The 6,733-nt window shown below is 49.3% G+C and overlaps 2 pseudogenes; both read left to right on the forward strand.

The window, feature by feature from the left end:
* LOC102754388 overlaps positions 1-624 on the forward strand; it is an 11,453-nt pseudogene extending 10,829 nt beyond the window's left edge.
* Positions 625-4,092: 3,468 nt separating this feature from the next.
* Positions 4,093-6,733, forward strand: part of LOC102754683 — an 18,729-nt pseudogene continuing 16,088 nt past the window's right edge.

Genomic DNA, 6,733 nt, shown 5'->3' on the forward strand with positions numbered 1-6,733 from the left:
TATCCTACTCAGTCTCAATGCTCTTCTTTCTTTCCTTCCAGTTGTAGAACTTCCACTGGGCCAGCTTTCCCATGCTTCTGAATGACAGCTGTTTTGTCTTATAGTTGGTATTTTCAATGTTGTTGTGGGAGGCAGCATGCACAGGTCTATACCTTACGCCTGCAGCTTGGTTTCTTTCAACAACAAAGATTTTAAAAAATTAATGGGAAAAGAAAAGAATGCCAATAGAGCCATGCATTGGAAGCAAAGCTCCAAAATATGATAAAAACAATTATAGAGGATCAGGCCTCCAAAATTTCGGATTTGAAAAGGCATGTGGTATTACTCATGGCTGAGAATGACAGTATAAAGAAAGAAGATAAACAACTAAAGGCTGAAAAGGCCCAATAGAAAAGGAGCTACAGGTAGATGCTGATTTTGTAGAAAAGTCAGAGTTGTGGAGCTTGCCACCACATTCAGAAACTGCTACAGCCTCCTCAACCAGGCAGAAGTCTGCAGCAAATACTGGGACAGCCAAGGATATTCCATTCCCAATTTTCCTCCCTTGGATTTTCCATCTCCAGAACTTCCCCTCTATTAAGGAGCTCTCTGAGGATATTCTGAAAGGACTTATAAGTAATTAAAATGTAAAACCAGCCCAGCCGGTGTGCTCAGTGGTTGAGCATCAACCCATGAACCAAGAGGTCACTGCTTCAATTCCCAGTCAGGGCACATGCTGGGTTGCAGGCTCGATCCCCAGTAGCGAACATGCAGAAGGCAGCCCATCAACGGTGTTTCTTTCTCTCTATCCTTCTCCCTTCCTCTCTCTCTAAATTCAATAAAAACCTAGCTTTAAAAAAATAAAATGAAATGTAAAACCATAAAAGAGATGATAAGAGGAAATAATACAGTTAATCCAGGAAAAAAAATGGAAAAGCAAGGGTAATGCTGGAGACACGTTGTCCTCTGGTGCGCTGTGGCCAGGAGGCATCGCCAGGACTTGGAACGGCCACTGTGAAATACGCTGTGTGTCTGAATCCCTGACTTGAGTTAATGACTCCAGACGTGGCAGACACTAAACTCTCAGAGGTTCACTTTCTCCTGATACAAACCAAATTGCTGCCTGGGGTAATTTTTTTCAAGAAACAATTATTTTTCTTATCTTCAGGGCTAAAATATATAAAATACGTTATATGTCATTAATCTAGACAATGCAAAACCTAAATAATACGGTGGCCTGAGGGGCTGCCTTGTATTTGAAACATGCACTGACCGCCTGCATTGTTACGCACATTTCACTTGTTTACAAAGCTGTGTGCGACACCTTTCTAGATGAAACTCGCTGCCACACTTGGCACTACTCGTAATGTAATGATAACCTCAAGACTATCAGGAGAAATGTTTAAATTTTCATTTCATAAAGAACCAAATTATGAGTTATACTTTTTAAAAAAATGACCACTTTCCATAACTTATCAGGGTGCATTTTAAGTTCTAGCTTTCTTTATTGTGTGGTGCATCACTGGAAAATACCAAGGAAATATCCTTTTGTTTTTAATGATGTATGAGTGGAAGTAATGCTAGTTGGCAGTATTTGATTGTAAAAAATCAATAAACTGCCCGAACTGGTTTGGCTCAGTGGATAGAGTGTTGGCCTGCGGACTGAAGGGTCCCAGGTTCGATTCCAGTCAAGGGCATGTACCTTGGTTGCAGGCACATCCCCAGTAGGGAGTGTGCAGGAGGCAGCTGATCAATGTTTCTCTCTCATCCATGTTTCTAACTCTCTATCCTTCTCCCTTCCTCTCTGTAAAAAATCAATAAAATATATTTTTAAAAATCAATAAACTAATCATGTGTGTGTTTCCATAATTACATAGAGACTGTCCTAGCTGTGGGTATTATGAGACAAGCCAACTTTCCAGACCAAGAGGCACTCACGTCTAGGGATGAAACAAGTCTGAACCAATCCAGCTATGTTGGGTTGGTTCCTTGAAAACAGTGGTTCCCTAATGAGCAGCCCAAGGACAAATGAAACACCAAGCAAAACCATGCCCTTCTCTTTAAACCCACCACACACATGGACTGGCCACCTTTGTCACTGGTTGGTGGAGTGTGTGGAAAGCAGTTTGGTTCCAGTTTCGAGCTGTCATCCCCTCTGCCAAACTGCCACCTGGATGATCCAGACTCAGTATTTTTTGTGAGAGCCACTGGCCACACGTCTTCATGAGGTGGCCACCTTGCACCCCAGACATTTAAGATAAACACTTAGAGTGACATTCTTTTTTTTTAAAGTTTTGACAGCTATAGCTTCTATTTTTAAAAATATATTTTTACTAGAGGCCTGGTGCATGATTCGTGCATGGGTGGAGTCCCTTGGCCTGGCCAGCGATTAGGCCGATCGGGTTCCAACAATGGGCCAGCGGCAGGGGAGGGACCACGGGAGGACTCCAGGGCGTGTCTGGCCCTCTCACCCAGTCCTGATTGGCCCGGACCCCAGCAGCAAGCTAACCCATAGGTTGGAGTGTCTTCCCCCTGGTGGTCAGTGCACATCATAGCTAGTGGTCTCTTGCATGCCCCCTACTGGGGATCAAGCCCGCAACCCAGGCATGTGCCCTTGATTGAAATTGAAACTGGGACCCTTCAGTCCACAGGCTGACACTCTATCCACTGAGTCAAACCAGCCAGGACTAGAGTGCCATTCTTTACGAGGCCAAATAATTTTCCTTGCTCAACTCCTGAGTCCCCTTGACAAGCAAGGGAACCTCGAGCGTCTCCTCTGGGGGACCTGCAGGGAGCGTAGGGAAAATGCAGGGGGTGGACTCCTCCCAGACACCAGGCCACTGCAGTGGGCGCTGGGCTTCCCCGGACCAGTCCTCGCGCACTGACTCCCCACCCCCCTATTTTGTGGATTCAAAACAATAGGCTTGACAGCAGGGCACTGGAAATGCTTGCATGACCAGTTTCACTGAGCATGCTCAGGGGTAAAATTTAGCACCATTTTTTTTCTTTTTTTAATCTTTAGAAATTAAACACAACTTTTAACATAGAACATGTGAACCGGAATGAAGTGTAGACCTACATCTCATTACTGTTGTGCAGACTGAAGGTGGGTGGCTTAGTCCCGAACTGACCACCTGGCACCAATCCAGGGCAACAAAAATAACCATCATCACGTTTGTTACAAGATGTTTATTATTCTCAGCAGCAGGAAATCGTGAAAGAATCCCTTCATCTTCAGTAGTTTTGTTCATTACCTTGTCCATGAAAGCCACACCATCACCACATAGACTTTTAAAGGAAAATTAAATAAAAACTTTGTGCCCACCAGGTTGACATCCAGCCCACTTCAGGAGTTCTTCAAGCCCGCTGTTGAACAGTGTTGCCCTGAGGGTCTCCTCCCACCGGCCACTCCTCCTGTGAGCCCTTCCCGCAGAGCAACCGTGACAGGACAGTGCTGCCACAGCCCCTTCCAAGTCCCAGCTCCATCAGCTCCACCACCAGCACGTGAAGGCAGGCAAGACGGAAGAGGAACTCGCTGACAGCTATTCAGTCAGCAGCCATGGAGAAGGGAACTGCGCCCCAGGAAGACGAAACGCCCTGGACTAAAATGAGCTGTTTGGAGCTCTGCCCCATGGGGTGAAGCTTCCCAGCCTGTTAGGCAAGATAACGGTCCACCTTGTTTAATCACACAGCGTTGTTCTAAAGTCCGGTGAAGGCCTGACTCACGTCTACAGGGAAACTAGGAAAAGGAGCTCCTCTGCTTTTCAGTCCCTTAAAGATGTTTGGCCGGAAAGAAAGGAACAGCTTGGAGACCTGGATTTCCTCCTGCCGCCATGTGCCTTCCACACCCGACCCGGGTGCTTGTTTGAACATCTACGTCTTCTGGGAACCTACGTGCAGCTACAGGCGCTGCTACCAGGCGGGGAGTGAGGAGGAGCCTCTCCTTTCACAGCGCACGCAGCGAGGATGTCGGGGCCTCCCGCGGGCGGCCCAGGTCCTGCCTCAGCGGCTTGCACAGAGCTCCCTGTGCCGCTCCAGCAGACCCCCTGCAGCAGAGGGCGGGAAATCCAACTGAAGCAGGGTTAGAACCAACACCTTTCCGGTGGCTGAGCGATGGGTGAGATGGGCCGCGCCATCCGAAGGGCTTTGGATCTGGATGTGATCCACAGGACTCACGGTGCCCACGGCCCCCTGAACATGGTGTCCGCCTATGGAGCATGGAGGTTGTCATCAACTGTTGGTATGCTATGAACTGGACATTTGAAAAAAGGGATTTTTTAAAAATATGTTTTTATTGAATTCAGAGAGGAAGGGAGAGGGAGAGAGAGACAGAAACATCAGTGATGAGAGAGAATCATTGATCGGCTGCCTCCTGCATGCTCCCTACTGGGGATCAAGCCCACAACCTGGGCATGTGACCTTGACCAGAATCGAACCTGGGACCTTTCCATCTGAAGGCCAAAGCTCTATCCACTGAGCCAAACTGGCTAGGGCAAAAAAAAAAAAGGAATATAAAACAACCTGAAAATGTGTCTTGTTGGTCTCTGTTGCCCAGGCTGCCAGGGGAAAACACCTTGACCTGGGGAGGCTATAAGGGTGCAGTGGGCTAAGCCTTCAGGAATCATGCATTCCAGCTCCCACCGTGTAGCCAGCAAGCAGGTGGCCACGTGCACACCGAGGGCCTTCTGAACCCACAGGCAGTTCTCACCAGTCATGGAGGAGCCCCAATCCAACGGAACCCCATAATGAGGAAAGGCTGAGCTAAGGCTTGGGCCCCTCGGGTTCAGTTTCATTCAATATAACCCCGCCCTCCCAGCCCAGCCCAGCCCCGACTCAGCTAGAGGCAGATGTGGAATGGAAGCCTCATAAACCGGCAGGAATAGAAGTAACCGGGCCAGGAAGAGGGGGCTTCTGCTCCAGTGACGTCATGGCCATTGGTGGCCGTAGGGCGTGGGGCTGTCCTGCAGCTTGGTGCCCAGGAGTGATGACTGTGGAGGGCGGGCATGAAGAGCGCCATTCTGGAAACACGCGAGAGCAATATGTGCTGCTTTACAGCGAAGGAAACTCCAGGATTACGCATGTGCTCAGTGGTCAGGCATCTTCAGTCTCCTTCGGCCGGGGTCTGCGTTCAGAGATCTCTCTCGGCCTTTGTGAGCACAGGCAGTTACTTTGCAGCAGGCCAGCCGTTGGGGTGGCCTGAGGCTTCTGCAGATCCTAACCAGCCATCCGCTCCGGGCAGCAATGTTAGAGGAGGGCGCGCTGCTGGCCCCGGACGCGGGCGAAGTTAAAAAGAAGGCAGGCCTTCCTCGAGGGAACGTGCCTGCCCCTGGCTGCACGGGCCCTTGTGCCGCTGTAACTCATCCCCTGAGCCTGCCTACTGCGTGGCCCGGCTGGCTCGCTTCTACACGTCTCTAACTTTTAAAATAAACTTTCTCTTAAAAAACAAAAAACACTTCAGGTTTGTAGGAGATACATATACATCTCAAAAGAACACAGGAAACACTGGCCCGTGTGGCTCAGTGGTTGGAGTGTTGTCCTGAGAACTGCAATCTCTCAGGTTCAATTCCAGGTCAAGGGAACGTGCCTGGTTGCAGGTTCGCTCTCCAGCCCCAGTCAGGGCTTGTGCAGGAAGTAGCGAATCAATGTGTCTCTCTCAGATAGATGCTTCTCTCTCTCTCTCTCATGCACACACTCTCCCCTACCCAAACTCTCTCATCCACTCTTTCTAAAAAGCAACAGAAAAAATATCCTCAGATGAGGATTTTTAAAAAAAGTACAAAGAAAGAACTTTACAATTTTAAGGTTTTAAAGTAAATGCTCTAAGAATGGGAGTCAGCAGCCTATCTTCACGTGTTGGCTGGAACTAATGGTAAATTCCTTTGTCGGCCTCCGCTTTTCCAGAGTGGCCCTGGCGGAGGCTGGGTGCCCAGGCCATGGCGCAGGAGGTTGGGGAGAGTCGCAGGGAGAGTCCTGTGAGCGGACTTTCCAGCAGAGAAGCCGGCAGACAGGGCAGTTCGAACATCACCAGTGAGGAACTGACGGGCTTCGCCTGTGTCCGGGGGCCAGCAGCGCGCCCTCCTCTAACATTGCTGCCCGGAGCGGATGGCTGGTTAGGATCTGCAGAAGCCTCAGGCCACCCCAACGGCTGGCCTGCTGCAAAGTAACTGCCTGTGCTCACAAAGGCCGAGAGAGATATCTGAACGCACAACCCAGGCCGACTGAAAATGCTTGACCACTGAACACAATGCGTAGTCCTGGAGTTTCTTTCACTCTAAAGACAGTATTGGGCCCTGGCCACTGTGGCTCAGTGGGTTGAGCAAAGTCCCATGCACCAAGAGGCCACCTGCTCCATTCCCTGTCAGGGCACATGCCTGGGTTGTGGGTTAAATCCCACCCCCCCATAGGAGTGCAGGAGGCAGCCAATTGAAGTTTCTCTCTCATTGATGTTTCTCTCTCTCTCTCTCTCTCTTCCTCTCTCTCAAATCAATAAAAACAACAGACCGATGCCAACTAGATCCAGAGATCATATTTGTCCCATAATCGGGGAACATGAAGCATCGCCCCACTTTTTCCACTAGGTCTCTTGGCTGGCTGAAGGCCAACAGCTGTGTGTGTCTCATTTCTGAAGTGGGGGCTTCCAAACACCACCCTTACTGCCAGGATGGACACAGGAGTGCAAACTGACTATCAGCGAAAGAGAAAGAAAACCAACTCCTGTTGTTTGGATTCTGTGTTCCATCTTTGCTTTCCCTTC

The sequence above is a fragment of the Myotis davidii genome, unplaced genomic scaffold (assembly GCF_000327345.1).
Source record: "Myotis davidii unplaced genomic scaffold, ASM32734v1 scaffold648, whole genome shotgun sequence".
NCBI classification, from domain to species: Eukaryota; Metazoa; Chordata; class Mammalia; order Chiroptera; family Vespertilionidae; genus Myotis; species Myotis davidii.